General features: G+C 45.0%; 1 long non-coding RNA gene across 1 annotated transcript; it reads right to left on the reverse strand.

The window, feature by feature from the left end:
• Window positions 1–257: 257 nt before the first annotated feature.
• Window positions 258–11098, reverse strand: LOC137429983 (uncharacterized). Its single transcript, XR_010984983.2, has 3 exons — window positions 10747–11098; window positions 7840–7890; window positions 258–2021 (listed from the first exon to the last, which is right to left on the reverse strand). It is a non-coding gene; the product is annotated as an uncharacterized LOC137429983 (long non-coding RNA).
• Between the last annotated feature and the right edge of the window lie 8606 nt (window positions 11099–19704).

A 19704-nucleotide genomic window follows, 5' to 3' on the forward strand; every position in this document is an offset into this window, starting at 1 on the left:
TTGCTGGTCTTACTTTCTGTTTCACTCAAACTACACCTATCGGGCTAGCCTTAATCTCTCTTTCTTGCAAACAAACATCATACACTTTTCATACTCATTTTAACTCCTCACCTTTACTTTCTCTCTCTTTTATTTCTCTTTCCTCACATTTATCAATGTAGTTATTTTATTTAAGGCCTGGCCTCGATGAGGACTATATAGTCCGTGATTGGAGCCGCGACAACAACATAAAAAAAATACAAATTGAAAGTGACACAATTTATTTCCCAAGAAAAGTTTTTAATTTCTTTAATCATCATAAGTTGCACATAACCATATTCACCACCACAAGTGATGGCCTCACTGATCAATCTTAGAAAGAAGTGAATATAGGAAGGCAGAAAGGACTGGCTATGCAACCACACGTGTGCTCTGTATACGAGTACATATTGTTGTCAATATACAACCCTATAGTTTGTAATAGAAGTGAGTACGAATACGAATTAATTTGTATTACCATTACCGAGGGCGTCGAGAGGGTGAGCCAGGGGAGGGGTGGGGGTCGCTTCCTCGTGGTCCGTGGTCTGTTGAGGGGCCCGAGATTCTCCTGTATTGTTTTTTAAACAGTATAGGGTTTAAAACACTGTACTGTTTAAAATCATCCTCATTCCCTCATCGGCTCATCTTCACTCCCTCATCGTTACATTTAAAACCAGAAGCTGATTTTGATTCCTTGCCGGAAACGAAACAACATTTACCGCTGTTAATGGTACAGTTTCGAACTTTACACAAAATGGTTATTAACCACAAATGTGCGTTACAAAGAAATGGGTTTGTATCCTCTTTGTCCAAAAAAAATGTATTAACCATCTTCTCACGTATTATTTTTGCCAATCTTATGGAGAAATAATGTTCAACAGTTGAGGGTGCGAATTGACTCGATCGGTCCAAACGTGCCGCCATCTCCTTTATTTTCGATTATACAGCCAAATAAAAGTGAGCTTGTGTTTATGAAAAGTTTTTTGTTTTTCATGAAAGAAAGTTCCTTAAAAAGTTATAAAAGAGAGAAAGCGTGGGTGTGGGGCCCTGGGGTTATTTGCCTTGAGGCCCAGGCTGGCTCTCGACGCTCCTGACCTTTGCCATAAAAAAGTCTGAACAGTACGAGATGGAAAGCATTGAAATAAGTAAATATTTCGCGTTCTCATTGGTTGTGGTTGATAAAATGGCAAGCGAAAAGTTGACCCTCAGAGTGTTGTGCTTTTCATTATGAAATTTACAATGGATTATATTACTAGTATGACTGCGTATGTCCTGTTTAAATTGCTAACAAATCACCAAGCATATATATGACCCGCACGAAGTTTAACAATAGCTGTTATGGTCGTCAGACAAGGAAAGGTTGTCCAACTCTGCTCTGCAGGATGTAGGTACTCATTTACTGTGTCGGTACTCATTTACTCATTGATGTAACGACCTGTTTGCAAAGCCTGAGGATGAGGGTTTGTATTTAGACGATGATTCAAATCCTCACCAGATAACTCAAGGTGGGTATGCTACCAATGAGCTAGCCCAACAACTCAATATAAACTGACATCACAAAACGAGTTTCTGAAACTATTGAAATCTACCTCCTTTTTTGCTTCATCTTTTGATCGATCGGTGTCCTCATAAAGTTGTTCCATGCCGAAGAAATCGCAGAACCGGCATAATAGGTCGCCAGAGAACCAGCAGCAACTCCCAATACCACAGGACCCGCAGTGAAGCCGCCAATCAAAGCAAATAACCCGGTCACAGCACCGCCTGCTGCGCAAGTGGCATGGACTTGGTGAGACACAGGTTGTCCGTAACGCATTTCGTTAGCAAAGTGCTCACCATTATAGTTCACGAGATCAAACTTAATCAGGTCGTCCACTCTTTTATTACAACGTTTAAGGATCTTCTCAACGGGGAGTGGTGTGAATACCAAATGAGGCACAACTGTGATTTCCTCTGTCTTGCAGTTGCAGAATGAATCGATGGTATCTCTCTGTACTCTTCCAAACCTGAATTATAAAGCAGAGAGGAATATCAAATGATTAAAGTCGAACCAAGGAAAGGATTTCTCATCAAACATTTGTGATTTCAAAGCAAGGGAGGTTTGCTCTTTTATATTAATTACCAGCAAAATTACCCAGCGTAGTAAAGTAGAGTCAATTTGTGCCGGGAATATGAAGATATGGAGGAAGGCGTGAGGAAAGGGGAGGAGGGAAAGGGAGGGTCCCTTTGGACCCCAAACACCCTTTAGAACTGGAAGATAGTTAAGACCCCAATGACCCTTTCAGACACCTTTACCCACCGGCATCGCCTTAACTCACTTCTTAAATAAACCCAAAGCAGCATCACCTCAACTCACCATTTGAAATAAACCCTTTGGCCTTCCCCCAACCCCCACTTCAATGGCTCTCTTCTCCCCCCCCCCCCCCCCACCCCCCTCTTCTCAGTTCTCCACCCACCAACTCCCTCACCCCTTGAGCAATGCCGGTTAACCCTGCTAGTTACCAATAATAATGTATAAGATTAATAAGAGCGATCACCAAGTAGCTTAAGCACTCAAGCAAACACTCTAATGAAACAGTTGATACAGAACTCTTGGCTTGACCAGCGATTAGCGATTCGTACTTATGAAGGTCAGGCATTGGATGAGGAGCACTTGGAGTTCACTCGTCCTGTTATTGCTTCAATCATTGTAATCCTCCCAATTATTTTGCCTTTATAACTCAGAGATTTTCCCACAGAGTACCTAGGCTGGGCTGTGGAAGCCTCTGCGTGCTGTGGAAGCTCAATCCTGTTGGTTAATTTGTTGTGAGGGGGGAAGTAAATTACTGTATCACAAATTTTTTAGCAGGCAAGGCACCGCAAGTCACACCACAGGCATGTGTGGGTCAAGTTTGAAGCAGAAGAAGAATTATTAGAAGCAGTTTCTCCGTAAGGTTTTCGGAGTTTGCAGAAATTAAATAAAGGCATGAACACTGTTGTTTGTAAGCATTGCGATGTATACAGGAATACAGCGATTTGTAGGTATGAAGATCAGCTATATTACCATTCTTAGATATGAAGCTTTATTGTACAGAAACCGACCTGTTCTGAGACAAGGCATACTTGAATTGAGTGGACAAAATAGTGCAAATAAGACCCCAAGCTGAGTGACCTGATTGCAGGCTGACCAAAGTAAAGCCTGTTTGTGTAAATGATCTTCAAACACACACCCAAACCCCCAATTTTCTTTCATGCAATCGCTTGGAGGTCGAGAAGTATGCATGCAAAGTTTGTGATCGCTGGGTTTCATGGTTTTGGAGTTATGGAGGAGACGCACACACACACACACACACACACACACACACACACACACACACACACACACACACACACACACACACACACACCCTTTTATTATTATTATTATTATTACTAGGGCGTGCCCGTACGTGGGTGCAAAAAAACATGCGTGCAAACAACAACAACAAAAAAAAACTTTGAAACCACGTGGCAGTAACGACCACAGAACCCCCCCCCCTCTATTTACATGAAATGGTTTGGTCCATTCGCAAAGCCAAAGCGAACGGCTTGCGAGTACGGTAGAACCCCCCCCCCCCCTCTATTTACATGAAATGGTTTGGTCCATTCGCAAAGCCAAAGCGAACGGCTTGCGTTACTTTTACTAATAGCTCGGTAACTACTTCTCCGATTAATATGAAACCTTGAAAAGGCACATCCTCAGGTCCCCAGCAATATACCTGGCAAGTTTCAAGTATATCGGACCCGTGGTTGTCGAGAAACAGCGGTCACAGACAAACAAACACACAGACACACACACAGACAGACACACACACAGAGATTACTGGAATTATAGATAGATTATTATTATTATTATAGAATAATCCACATTTAGTTTTACAGAAACTATCACTGCAAAATTCAAAGTCCTCCCCTATCCGTTAAATTACTTGGAGATTGTTCCCACTATACAACTCCACTGATTTTCCATATTTCCTTAATTCCACCCAAATTTGAAGGAAAATACAACATACAGGTCGATATGAGAAGAACAGGTGGAAAGGTTTATCGTTTTCGCCTCAATGGTTTTTCTAAATAGCTTCATCGTTTACGATTACTTGGAACAGAATAAATTCATGTTTGATGGCCTATTGCAGATGCACCGGCCTTGCCTTTTTGCTAATGTCACTTACTTCTTCCTATCTGTGGACATCCTCATTCCTCTTTATTTCCCTCAGACAGCCTCAAAATCATGGAGCACAACAAGGGATTATTAAGCAGGGTTATATCTTAACTTCGTTTTCCACTGAACTTGTACAAATAACTTGAACAACATGAGCACTGCAACTTCCATTTACACATACAACAAAGACTCTACAGGGAAACCCTGTTATAAAGAACATAGCTATAACTCAACTATATATGGAACTGTATCTTTTCTGTATGTTTATAACAAAATGTAATTAAAGCATTTTGTTTGCTCTATGGGATTTCGGACCAGTTACCTCTAATGGTTTCTGCAGGACCAGTTGAACTTAAAGGTTCCTATTGATTTCTATGGGTTTCGGACCAGTTGCATCTTATGGTTTCCATTGGTTTCACCCAAATCTGGTTTGGTTTCTACTGGAAACTCTCCTGGTTCCTGTAGAAACCAAAATAAACTGTGATTTACAACAGAGACCCATATAAATGTCCTACTAGTCCCCATTGGTTTTCATATCAGGTGAGAGCACACACTAACTGTTTGGGTTTTTTTTTGAAGCATTTTGAACATCTCATTCCGAGAGCATTTTGAACACCCCTCATATACACAACTGAAGGCTACTTGTGTAAATGTCATGTTCAACCCAAAAAAAATCCATTATATTGATGATTTTTTAATGAATACTGGTGATGTTTACAATAAATATAGGAGGTTATACAGTATTACAGTGCTGTATAACGTACTATATTTATTGTATACATCACCAGTATTCATTTAAAAAAAAAATACTACAGCAAGCCTGGTGTTGGCATAGCGGTTAGGGTGCCTGCTTGGGATCCTAGGATCCTGGGTTCGAATCCCAGTCGATCACTGAATGGAACACCAGGGGGGTTGACTCAGCCTGTCATCCTTCCGAGGTCGGCAAATTGAGTACCAGTTCACTGGTAATTCCCTGTGTGTTGCATTGCTGCCAACCTTGTTGGTCGCCTCTTGCCATTGTTGGCAGCAGCAATGCCATCGTTGGTGGCAGCAGCAATGCCATCGTTGGTGGCAGCAGCAATGCCATCGTTGGTGGCAGCAGCAATGCCATCGTTGGTTGCAGCAGCAATGACATCGTTGGTGGCAGCATCAATGCCATCGTTGGTGGCAGCAGCAATGCCATCGTTGGCAGCAGCAATGCCTCAAGTTTTGCATTGATACCTGTGTGTGCCCCGAGTGGGTCACACAAAACATTGCTTCAAAAAGGGGACCACATTCCCCAAAAAAGGCCAACCCCCTGCTCTGCTGGGAAAAAGGTGGTTCTTCTTTCTTCATACAGTATTACAGTAAAGGGAACGTGGTAACTGGGGTGTATTGGTGAAAATTTTACTCGAGTACATTTTCAGAAAGGCATTTTTTTAGCTCATACTACAGGGTGATTGAAACGTAACTCCCTATTTTAAAATATTTAGAAATTATTTATTTATTGTAATATTTTTCTCAAATTTTTAGTGTTTGTTCCTTAATGTATGAGAATGTAATCTGTGTTGGTTTTTTTTCAGATTATGTTTTGTTTGAAATTCGGAAGCCCTACAAACATGGCTGGACGTCGTACCCTGCAGGAGCGTGCCCAGCTAGCGGCACGTTACGAAGTTTGGAAATCCGTTGTTCAAGTGCAAAGATGGTGGAGGACCATTAAAGGAGCACATGCTCAAGTTGAGGCAAAGACGATCAAGAATTGTCATGCAAAACTCATGGCTACAGGATCTGTATCTGATACTCGAAGAAGCGGTCGCCCTTCCAAGTCCAGTGACCCGGAGACGGTGCAAGCAGTTCAAGAAATGTTTACACATAGCCCAAGAAAGTCAATTCGACAAGCAGCAAGGGAAAGTGGGCTCTCCTTTCACACAGTACGAACTGTGCTCAAAAAGGAGCTTAAATGGCATGCTTGGAAGCCGCACTACTGTCAAGCACTCTCTGCTGAAGACTGCGACATTCGCATGGAGTTTGGGGAGGTGATGCTGGCTTGGTATGAAGATTGGTCTGATCTCTTTAAAAATATCCTCTGGTCTGATGAAGCGGTATTTCACATCGGTGGGTTTGTGAACCGTCACAACTGCGATTACTGGGCAGGAGAAGATCCTCGTGTTATTTCTGAAAAAACGCAATATCGGCCCAAGGTAACGGTGTGGTGTGGAATGACTTCGGAAAGGATTGCAGGTCCCTTCATTCTTCGCGATACCATGAATGCCAAAAGGTACCTCACCATGCTGCAAGACGAAATCTGGCCAATTATCAGTGCTTCGGAGAATGTTGAAGATTTGATTTTCATGCACGATGGCGCTCCTCCACATTTTGCTATTGTTGTTCGTGAATGGCTGAATGCCCACTTCCCTGGGAGATGGATGGGTCGTCGTGGTCCATATGAGTGGCCAGCCAGGAGCCCTGACTTAACACCATGTGACTTTTTTATTTGGGGTTGGGTAAAAGAGCAAGTCTACTGTACCAAACCAACGACTTTGGAAGAACTTGAAGGGCGAATACGAGAAGTTATGTCTTCCATTCCACAAGAGTTCCTGGTGAAATCAGTTGACGCGGTTCCCGGGCGGCTTGAGAAGCTGGTGGAGAATTCTGGTGCCCATATCGAATTTTAAATAAAACTTCATGCTATACGCTTTCTTCTTATATCCATTTCTTGTAAAAATTATAGTTAAGAAATAAATTACAAGTATTTTAAAATAGGGAGTTACTTTTCAATCACCCTGTATATTAGGTGACGCTTATCTTTAATTAATCAATTCAGATGCTGCTGGATGAAAGTTATGTAATCTGATAAAATATCAATTAGTAACAAAAACAACTAGAATGGCACTCGTTGAATGCATATTCTCGACTCGCTGCTATTATGGCCATATACCTGTATCGTCCATGCACCCTATTATGTCCCTTAGTTTATTGGCATGGGTTATGAATGTCATAAATTTATTTCTTCACTCACATCAGGTCATAGATCAGATATATGAAATTTCAAATTTTTCGGATAAGGATTTCAATTCAACTAATTGCGGCTGGACCACCACTTCTCTGATGACATCGTAGTTATCACCCTATATACCACATGGGAAATTGATGACATAAGTCGTTTCAAATTTTTTCGTTGAGCGGTTTTGGAGAACATTATGTCCAAATGTTTCCCTTTCATCCAATATGGCTGCAATACCATGTGACCTATGAAGTCAGAGTTAGCAATGAAATATTCTCCATGGGGAATCCCTCAAACGTTTAAAGTTTTGCATTGATCCCTGTGTGTACCCCGATTTAGAATAGGTACACCGTATCCCTGCGCATCGTAGAGGCGACTAAGGGTTGGCGTCAGGAAGGGCATCCGGCGATAAAAACATTGCCTCAAACATGGATCCATGATTGTCATGGGGCCCGCAAGGCTAAGCCCCGCTCTAGTGTGAAAAATGGCCTTAAAACGATCATTCATTCATTGATCGACAAGCAGTTGCAGAGAAAGCTATTTTAAAGCAAAAATACATAGACACGGTCACACATAAAGACACATACAGACAGACAGGTAGCGTTGCAATAGTCTGGCATCCCCTTCGGGGAGAGACCAACAACTTAGTGCCGTAATTTACCCTGCTGGAATCGGTCCTTGACTCGATGGACATCCGCTGCAGATTTCACAACTGGTGGAAGAGAAACAGCTCAAGTTGGGGAATTCCACTTGGTATAATCACCAATCAACTCTACTTGGTGCAATACACAATCCCCTCAATATAAACTAAGAATGCTACATACAAATGATGACTATAGAATTCACCAACAAAGTTTCACCAAAAAATTTTATTTCCAAACTTTATGAACAAAAACCCCAAGCTAATAGTTCGAAGCATTAGGAGAGAGAGAATTGGTATTGACAAGTCCAATCTTAACTCTGACCATCCCGAGTTCAAGGATGCACACGTCGTTTCAGGAAACCTTGTTGGACGACAAATATCCAGGCTCATGCCCATTGCTTTGTTCTTCTCTTCTCTCTCTTGTGGAACCTCCTTGCTCAGTATTCAATCACTCTCTTCCTTCCAGAGTTTTATGTACAGGGTGTTTATAAAGTCCCTATCTATTTAGTCACCGATTATTTCTCTGAAATAGATAGAGACATTATAAACACCCAGTATGTTGTGCACCACCATCTCATGTCACCCATTGTCCATCGAATTCCTTCCCTCAATTTTTTTTACCAACATTAACCCTACATGACTAACAGGGTTAGCGGCAGCAATGCCATCGTTGGCAGCAGCAATGCCATCGTTGGCAGCTAAATTTGGTCAGAATTGGTAATGTGTAGGTATAGGTATAGCCTAACAGTCACTGTTACCACTCTCAATTTGCTGTATATCAATCATTCCCTTGCTTGTCCAAACTGTCATTTTATTGCCTTTTCCCCTCTATCATCAACTTCTTCGATGAGGTTCAAATAAGAAATTATATATAAGAAGTCGTTAATGTTAAAAACTTGAGACGTCACAACATCAACTGCAGGGTGTCCACAAAGTCGTGCATCATAGGCAAAACATTTATTTGTAAGGTTGGTTACGTCAGTTATTCGAAATGTGTCTCACCAATCTCAAAACATGTTTGTAAACGGGAAAAACATGTTTGTTTTTGTACACAGCTCCTTTCCTATGCCATCTCCAGGCGCTGAATAACGTCATTGCCGGGCACCGAAGGGAGCTCGGCAATGACGCACACTGAAAGGGAGTACTCAGTTTTCACTCTGGTTGTTTGTTTGTTTCCTTGTTTTTCCGGGCGATATCGCAGCCATCCTTTGAGCTAGGAAGCTGAAATTTCGGCACAATAGTGAGCAAGTACTTTGTCAAAAACCGTATTTTTTGTTTTTTGATTAATCAATTAGTTGATTAGTTGTTTAATTATTAGCGATTAATTAAGTACTTATACATTTCCTTTCTCATCTCGGCAATATCTCAGGCACGTTTTGAGTTAGGAAGCTGATAATTGGACATGCCAATGACCAAGTGATTTGGCTGTAAAGGGTATTTTTGATATATTGAATAATTAAATAAATCGATTAATTATTTAATTATTTGATGAATGACTTAATTTTTTTTTTAAAATAAGTTACAGATTCGGATGAAATGGTGGTGGTTTATGTGTTCTATTAGCCAATTGATTAATTATTTATTTATTTATTATTATTATTTATTTATTTTCATTATTAATCATTTATTTATTTAATTTCTCATCTCGGCAATATCTCAGGCACCTTTTGAGCTAGGAAGCTAATATTTGGACAGGACAGTAACCAAGTGATGTGGCTATGAATGATATTTTTGATTTATTGATTAATCATTTGATCGATTAATTATTTATTGATTAATCAATTAATTATTTAATTTTTTATTAACGACTTATTTAATTACATTTCTAAAAAATACATCTTCAGATGAAGCACGACTGGTTTAGTTATGCTATTATCCAATTGATTACGAAAATATTTTATGACAATCTTTTGTTGATTTTAATTATGCAATTAATCAATTATTGTGCAACTCTCCCTCCCAATACAGTCTCTATGAGCTGCACTGTGGTATTGCCGGGCACCCGATGCACCTGGGAAATGCCGAGCTGGAGGATATTGAATTATTTGGGATAGGGGTGGTGTACTTTGAATGTATCGTACTTGTTTTTTTGTTTTTTGTAAAACATGTTTTGTAAAAAAAAAAAAAAACATTAAAAAATATATACCTTATGTTAATTAAATAATTTCCTATGATGCGCGACTTTGTGGACACCCTGTAGAATGGCATTCGGTAGAGCACATACCTCTGCCAGACTGAACAGTTTACGTTTTGTATCCCACTGATAGGCCAAATCTGGATTCGAACCTGAATCAAAATTGAATCAGCTTGTTCTTGTCACCTGACCAACCCGTCCACCAACGTTATGCATAACTTGTCCAAAACTTTAAAAAATATGTTATATGTCGCTTTTGACCCGATCTCTCAATGGTGAAGAATCACTTAAAAATTAAATAATTCTTGTATCCGAATCCATATTCAGATCTTCACCAAAATCGAATCGATTAGTCCCTGGCACACACACAACCTCTCCACCAAGTTTCGTCCAAATCTGTCCACAAATGTTTGAGATATTCTGCTATATATATTTTTGGCCCTATCTCCCAATGGTGAAGAATCACTTAAAAATTCTAGTAGCCGGATCCGAATCCAGATATTCACCAAAATCTCATCATTTCGTCCTTGTCACACACGCCATATCTCTGTCGAATTTCGGCCGAATCCGTTGACAACTCTTTGAGATATCTTGTTTACAAACAGACAAACACACAGACAGACAAACAGACAGACAGACAGACAGGGGTAAAAACATAACCTCCATCCACTTTTGGTGGCAGAGGTAAAAATAAACTGCTCACGCTCAAATTCCTTCGACATTCCTCCACTGATTTAAATCATAAAAATCCCCAATCAGAGAAATCAACATTCGGTGTGAGAAATGGTTACCTGCTCATGTTTCGTTCGCATCCAGAAGGGCAGGACAGGAAAGAAGGAAATGTGGTTGGAGCAACCAAGTGTACTACATGTCCTTCTCCAACATACACTCCAAACTTAAATTGCACATTACCATCATATCTAACACAAATGACATCACCAGGCTCCATGCTGGCACTTTGAGCAAGTTCAGCTCACAGAATGTGATATCCGGTATATAAACGTTATTTAAAGAAGTTTCCACCCAAAGTACGCTGATTGGTTGGTAACTTCGTTCATTTCCAGGAAAGGTAGGGAAAATTTGCATAAGATCCCGGACACCTGGGTGTGTTCCATTACCAATAAGCTTGCTATTGCTTGCCAAGGCAGTCGTTCCTTATCAACTAGTTCACTCCCCACCCCCTCCTTGCTTCCTTCACTCTCTTCCTCCTCTCTGCTTCCTTCACTGCCTTCCCCTCTTTGCTTCCTTCACTCCCTTCCCCTCCTTCGCTTCCTTCACTCTCTTCCCCCTCTTTGCTTCCTTGCTCGAGTGCTTAAGCCACTTGGTGAGTGCGCTTACAAAGTTTAGGACGGAAGAATTATGTTTTCACATCTGTCTGTCTGCCATTGCCAGTTTGTGAGCAGGATATCTCAAAAAGTTGTGGACGGATTCGGACGAAATTTGGTGGAGAGGTTCGGTGTGTTACAAGAACAAGATTAGATTTTGGTGAGGATCCGGACGTGGATGTGGATACAAGAATTGATGAAGCAAATCTTATAACCATTGAGAGATGTAGGGACAAAAACGACATATAACATATTGTTACAGACGTGGCTTGGATGTTATTTACCGAGCGGTTTTATGGTATGACCACGTCTGCACAAGTTACCCGATTGTGCCCGAACGTTGACTAGTCGCGCGATGCTGGCTCAATAAGAAAAAGAAGACACCCGGCTGGATTACAATAACACAATACGACACCAATGTTTCAATTCTCAAGACCTCCGGAGGAGATTATATTCGTACGGAAAGGTCAGATTACAGGGGCTAGAGGTATAATCACAGAAAGACAGGCACTTAGACACACTCTTATATTAACCCCGGACAGACGACAGACAAACGGGACAACGGCTGACTCACACGGGGGTTGATGACAGGAAAGCGGGTATCGATGGCTCCAGGTCATCCTGGGCTCGGGGCAGGGTACAGTACGGTCCGGTCCGGTCCAAAGATGCGGGGAGGTATCGTCGCGCTGGGGGTGGCGGTGGCTTCTCTCTCCAAGCTGAGGCGCATCTGTCGTCACGTCCGGCGCGGGGCCGCGTATATCCGGCGGGGAGTGACACGCCCTCGGCTCGTTAGCTCCGCCCCAGATGGAATCGGCACGTTGCTTCTCATTGGGTGCGTGGGGGGGTTACTGGCTCCGCCCCTGACGAGGAGCTGACAGCCAGCCCCTTCGGGGTAACGCCGTGGAGCGCATGGTCATGGCGGGTAACCGAGCCGGTGTGAGGACGCACACTCCCCGCCCCTCTGTTGTTGTAGTCGTAGTTGTAGTTGTAATTGTTGTTGTAGTTGTTGTTATTGTTGTTGTTTGGGGAAGAAGATGGGAGGAGGTATGGGAAAGGTCCTAAACTCACTACTGATGCCATATAATCACATTCTGGTGCAACGAAGAGTCATAATTAATGGAGACGAGGCCTTAACTGACATAGATTAAGAATAACTAGGAAGATGTCCGAAAGTTGTCTACGTGTGGTGCGGTGGACCTGGGCACGACATTTAATGGGGGAATAAGGGGAAGGTCGGCTCTACTGATTGTTATTTACATGCAATGGGACTAGGGAATGGGGGATTGGGGAAAGTTGGGGAGTATTGGAGAAAATAGGGGAATATTTACAAGCGGATATGGAGGCCAAATTCCATATTCGCAACATTGCACCCTTCTCTACCCTCGGGGCGTCCCGACCCGATAAATTTTTACCTACTTTAGTGTGGCATGCAATGTAGTTCCCTCTACTATTAACTCTACCCTGAGTGCGACAGTTTTACAGATATTCACAAATGAGTAAATATGTCCCCCTGCGACGTTGCACCCTTCTCCTCACAGAAACACACCCACAGGATAACCGAATCCGGAAAGAATTCTCAAACTAAACATACAGCCGGTAGGGAGCATTATTTACAAGATTACGCTGATATCTACACTACGATCCAGGACCTGTTTTTGGAGGAACACATGCAGATGTTATGCATAGAGAGAGCGCGCTTGCCAGCATCGATACACCAACCCACGAGTGCTCTGTGGCCGACGGCCTTTAATAACGTGCAGAGCACCCTTCCCGAGCATCAAAAGCACCACCCCACCACCAATCGGTGCAGTCACCATTGTTCATTGGAATAAAAATAAATTCGACAACCCCTAACCCTGCAGGTGTCTCTTGCTCTTCGTGTGGCCTTCAGTGGTGTTAATTAACAGTGGTTCACCTTTATGGCATAGGTGCCACGTTGACCCATAGGTCCATCCCCGGGTGGTGCTTGGCCGCAAACGAACTGCGGTCCATTGTGGGTGGCCACAAACATTGCGGTCCATATGGTGTATCGATCCCGGCAGCAAACAGCGAAAGTGCAGGCCCACAACTGCGCAGCCAGCACCTCTCTCTCCTCTCTCTCTACCCCAAAGCCAGATCCTCGGAGGTGGGAGACAAAAGAAGAACCAAGTGAGTAAGGTGGTAAGGGCGCAAAAGTGCACGCAATATAAGGTAATGCACCCTGGGGGCACATGGGAACCAGGTGAGACAGGTACGTTCCTATCGTACGCCCCCCCCCCCCACCAGGTAACCTACATGGCCCCTCCCTTACCCCTTACTGTATCCACACAACACAACACTACCCATAAACATCTACTTTACAAATCAACAAACATCCCTACTGTCTTCCCCGTTCCTCCCATATACCAAATTCGTCTTCTCTCCCTCCTAACCAATCAAATTTGCCATTTTCAACTCTCATCAAAATTTGCCATCTCCAACTCAACATCAAAATTTGCCATCACCAATTCATCATCAGTCCCTCCTAGGGAGGGAGAGATGGAATCACCCCAATGTCTCATCCACGTCGTGATGCGTCTCACAAATCCAACAGCAATTCTCATTTCTGCAACACAAACAAAGAAAACACAGGTGTGGAGTCATCATCATCACCACAGGTAAGTGGCTGCGTATGGTGCGACAGGTTCATCAATCCTAACTATTTCCTAAATGACTTTAACAACTTTACACTACCCGGGGTCTCTCTCCGGCCAAACCATTGGCCCTCTTACACTATTGGTTCTAAAAACCAATTCCCATTGGCCAAACTGTGGTGCTTTTCAATTTGGGGTCTCACTCCCCCGATTCATCTCCCGGTGCCCTCGCACAATTTCTGGGCTGTGGCGTGTACCTCTCCCAGTGGGTCTACCCACCTGCACACCTCCACCACTGCAGTTGCCTCCGAGCTTACCTGCTCCTTACCCTAACCTAACTACCTGGGGAAGGCCCTCTCACACTCTCCCCACTCGGTGCCCTCTCTGGCACTGGGCTACCCGGGTCCGTCCTCCGGATCCTCGGGCCCCATCCACAACTCTACCGGCTCCCAGAGCCCACCTGCGGCCTCACCTGGCCGACATCCTCACAGTGGTGGAGTGCCCAACCAACTACACACACTAACAGGCTACACGCCCAGCCATTTCCACAACACTAATGCACCCATCCACAACACCATTCTGCAACCGCACCACAGATGCCAATATCTAACCACAATTTACCTATACCCTCTACCTAACACTTACACTACCCGCCCCGGGTACTCGTGAAAGGGGTCCACTCTTCCCCCATCCACACCTTCGCACCATGCACACCACTCCGTACCACTTACTCCAACTCTCTCCACACACCTGTACTTGCACACCTGTGCTCTCACACTTGGTGCCACCTGCACCCTTCTCTCCCCAAGCGCATTCGCGCTGATCCACAACACTCACTACTCATACACTGCTCCACACACCTGTCCAGTTGCACACCTGTGCAATCACACCTGTTCAATTCTCACACACACAGCATCATCTCAGCTAACTACTCCCTTCTGAAACTTGCGCTTCCCAGTCGTCCCTTTAAACTATTGCGCTCCCACGTCATTATCATCCATACTAATCTACCTGCGTCCCCACTACAGGTATCAGTCACTAACTAAACTTAACGTCACCTAATGTCATCTTCTAGATCCCTACACACAATATCCTAACCCACCCGGGCTAGTTTTCACTGCCATACACCCCATAAGCTATTGCTCCTTTGCCCCACCATGGGAAGGGTGGCAGGGATGCCATCCCACCACATCGGGGGTCTCTCACTACCAATTTTGCACATCAAATTTCAACAAATTAAAAATTTGCCAATCACTGCCCATCATCTGCCAATCACTACTGCCAATCCCTTGCCAATCATCAAATTTTGTTTTTCTCTAATTTTGGGTCCAAAACACTAACCTCATCACCCAGTCGACTCACTAATACCTCTCGGTGCGCCAATCCCTGTCCAAAGCCCGGCTTCGTAAAGCCAAGCAATGGATGCTGGTTGTTTTGTGCCAGCGGCTGAATGCGTCCGGCACTCGGTGCAGGGACGGGGGCTTACCCGGGCCGAGATCCCACGCATCACCTCGGCGCGGAGCCATCCAATGTCCCGATCTCGACCTGCCGGCACGTCTCAACAAAACGTGGTCGCCATAACGACCCTTCCTATCGGGCTGCCCGCTCCCCCTAGTGGAGCACGGACGCGGCCGTTCAAAGCGAGGCCCAGCACGCACCGAGGGCCCGATTCGGCTATAAGTCGTTCTCAACTCTACCCCGTCTAACGTCGATGCTTCACCTGGACGCTTACACCCCGCAGCCCGTTCCTTGCTCACACATCCAGCCGTGCCCATGCTCCTCGTACCTTTCCTTACACACCCAGGTACACCCATTCCACTTACAGCCTTGGTCACACACCTGACCACCGAACACTTTGGCACACATTCGTTGGTCGCACACCTCACCAAAACACCTCTTCGCGCCCCCTCCTCAGTCACCTCCTCTGTGACAATCACAGGTGTGCTCTCATTCGCACACCCAACCACGTGCCTCACCACCAACTCCAGCGTGCATTCCCACTCACGCTCTACCATTCCAGGTGTGCATCCTTCCATCCCAGGTGTACATCCTTGCTCACCTGTCACAACCAGCTCACTCTCCTTGTCACTCGCACTACTCTCACCTCCATTTTTGACAGCGCACTCACCCTTACTCTTGACAGCGCACTCTTTCCTCATGCACCTGTCCGTCACACACCTTTCTCGCGCACACTCTCCCGTTACACCCTCTGTAACACTCACCACAGGTGTGCATTCTTCCTTACTTCTGACAGCGCACTCTTTCCTCATGCACCTGTCCGTCACACACCTTTCTCGCGCACACTCTCCCGTCACACCCTCTGTAACACTCACCACACCACGCTTCCATGTGCTCCCTCGCACACGCGCTACGACCGACTCACTCTCGCCAGCACACTCACTCCTTGGCACGCACTTTTTCCTCACACACCCCAGAGTCGGACTTTCTTGCACACCTCCTTTTTCGCACACCAGACCTGTCGCACACTTCACCCACGGCCTCTCACGAACACCCGGGTCTATCTCGACCCCCAAGCTTATTAAATCCCCTGGCGCATCATACGCACGACCATATTGGTCACCACTTACACCGGGTCCTCTTTCTCTTCGCTTCTCCTCCATCACCTGTGAATCCCTCATCCGGTTAATGAGCACATCATCACGATCCGAACACAGACTTTGGACCAATTCTTTTACTTCCTCCTTTATCTCTTTCTTATCCTCTCTCCGTCGCTTCTTAATTTCGCTCACCCCTTCTTCCACTTCTTCTAATTTTTGCTTCATCTCCTTCATCTCTTCGTGCGCCCCTTTAAGTTCTTCCTCTAACTCCACTTTATTTTTTTCTATGTGCTCCCGCACCTCCCGCTCTTTAACCTCCATTACCTCTACCACCTTGTCCATTTTCCTCGTCAGGTCCTCATGTACCGTCTGACACTCTTTTTTAATTACCCCTACGTCCTTTTTCATCTCCTTCTGTGTCGATTTTAAACCCTCTATTACCGCTGTGTTCTTCTTTACCTGGTCCCCCAACTCCTTTTGTCCCACTGTCAGTTGTTCTACTCCCAGCGTCAACTCCTCTATACCACCTTGCAATTTTACAGTCCCCTTTCTCACCTCTTTCTCCATGCGCTCCTTACAGTGCCTCACCTCCTCGCGCACTCCTCCGACCTCCTCACTCACTCCTCTTCTGATCTCCTCTCCCATCACTTGCATCTCCTGCCCAGATGCCACCCTCATCTGCTCCATTTCCTCCCTGTGAGCATCCAGTTTGGTTTCTACCCCCATTCTGACCCCCTCTATCTGCTGCTCCATTTGTTTAACTTCCCTTTCCGCTTGGTCCCTCATGTCCCTCAATTTGCCTTCCATACTGTTTTCTAACCCCTCTAACCCATTTTTCACTCCCTCTATCTGATTCTCCTGGGCAGCCATTCTATTTTCTACCCCCTCTAACCCATGTTTCACCTCTTTTATCCCGTTGTCTAACCCCTCAAATTTCTTTTCTAATCCCTCACCGGTACCCCTCATTTGGCCCTCTAATCGCCCACTATCAACCCTCATTTGCTCACTCTGAGCATCCATCCGGTTCCCCATTACCCCCATTTGGTTTCCCAAGTCATTCCTCAGGTCTTCACTTGTCTGGACCATGAGCGCCTTTATTTGTTCCATAAATAGGCCCCAATCCATCGGCGGCGCTGCTACGGTCGCGGGCGCGGTGACCAGCGAGGCGCCATTTTGTGCGTTCGCTACCCCCGCTGTTTCGCTCTCCTCACGTGTCTCAATTTGGTCCTGGACCGACCCTGCTTCACTCTCCCCTACCGGACCCCAGCCGTCTTGATCCGCCATAGCGCGACTTTCAAAATTCGGGTTTTGTAAAACAAAACAAATTTCGGCCGCTCCAAATTTTGACCAAATTTTTTTTTTTTTTTCTATTCGTTTTTTTTTTTCAAAATTTGGTCGGGCCTCGAATCTCACTCCCGACACCAATTGTTACCGTACTAACACAATTGGTGTCCAAAATTTGGGCTAAATAAATTTAGTCCCAGGTTCGAATCCAACTCCTGACAACCAATTGTTACAGACGTGGCTTGGATGTTATTTACCGAGCGGTTTTATGGTATGACCACGTCTGCACAAGTTACCCGATTGTGCCCGAACGTTGACTAGTCGCGCGATGCTGGCTCAATAAGAAAAAGAAGACACCCGGCTGGATTACAATAACACAATACGACACCAATGTTTCAATTCTCAAGACCTCCGGAGGAGATTATATTCGTACGGAAAGGTCAGATTACAGGGGCTAGAGGTATAATCACAGAAAGACAGGCACTTAGACACACTCTTATATTAACCCCGGACAGACGACAGACAAACGGGACAACGGCTGACTCACACGGGGGTTGATGACAGGAAAGCGGGTATCGATGGCTCCAGGTCCTCCTGGGCTCGGGGCAGGGTACAGTACGGTCCGGTCCGGTCCAAAGATGCGGGGAGGTATCGTCGCGCTGGGGGTGGCGGTGGCTTCTCTCTCCAAGCTGAGGCGCATCTGTCGTCACGTCCGGCGCGGGGCCGCGTATATCCGGCGGGGAGTGACACGCCCTCGGCTCGTTAGCTCCGCCCCAGATGGAATCGGCACGTTGCTTCTCATTGGGTGCGTGGGGGGGTTACTGGCTCCGCCCCTGACGAGGAGCTGACAGCCAGCCCCTTCGGGGTAACGCCGTGGAGCGCATGGTCATGGCGGGTAACCGAGCCGGTGTGAGGACGCACACTCCCCGCCCCTCTGTTGTTGTAGTCGTAGTTGTAGTTGTAATTGTTGTTGTAGTTGTTGTTATTGTTGTTGTTTGGGGAAGAAGATGGGAGGAGGTATGGGAAAGGTCCTAAACTCACTACTGATGCCATATAATCACATTCTGGTGCAACGAAGAGTCATAATTAATGGAGACGAGGCCTTAACTGACATAGATTAAGAATAACTAGGAAGATGTCCGAAAGTTGTCTACGTGTGGTGCGGTGGACCTGGGCACGACATTTAATGGGGGAATAAGGGGAAGGTCGGCTCTACTGATTGTTATTTACATGCAATGGGACTAGGGAATGGGGGATTGGGGAAAGTTGGGGAGTATTGGAGAAAATAGAGGAATATTTACAAGCGGATATGGAGGCCAAATTCCATATTCGCAACAATATGATGTTTCAAAAAGTTGTGGACGGATTATGACAAAACTTGGTGGATGGGTTGGGTAGGCGACAAGAACACGATTAGATTTTGGTTCAGGTCCAGATCCATATCCTGCCCTCGTCACATGACCTAATTTCTGGTCTCGGTTCCTTAACACTTCAGTGGCTGTCAACCTGAGGCAAGCCTGGTAAACAATGCTATCGAACGTCACACTGGCCTCAAACTCTGGATTCACTTGCACACCGACTACAGGTACGACAGGTGAGACTTAATCCCACATTCAACTACTTTACATGCCCCATTCCTCGTAATGGGGACGAAGATACACCTTTATCCCACATTCGGGCTCGACAGAACTTATTACAGGTGAGGTTCCCTCTCACGACAGCCGGAGCATAATACCAACCCAGATCTACCTAGATCTATATATATCCTACCCCAAAATTAATAACAGTTTGTGATTTGTGATTTAGTTTGTGATTGTAATGTGTGATTTAATTGTGTTTGTGATTTAATTTGTGATTGGAATGATGCTGTTTGGAATGAAACTAAAGGGAGACTGAGTTTAAAGCAGGAGAAAATGAAATGAGGGGTTCCACCTGTGACATTAGTGGATTCAGCATTTGTAGTTTCACCA

Source organism: Myxine glutinosa, chromosome 6 (assembly GCF_964187855.1).
Source record: "Myxine glutinosa chromosome 6, kmMyxGlut1.1, whole genome shotgun sequence".
Classification (NCBI taxonomy): Eukaryota; Metazoa; Chordata; class Myxini; order Myxiniformes; family Myxinidae; genus Myxine; species Myxine glutinosa.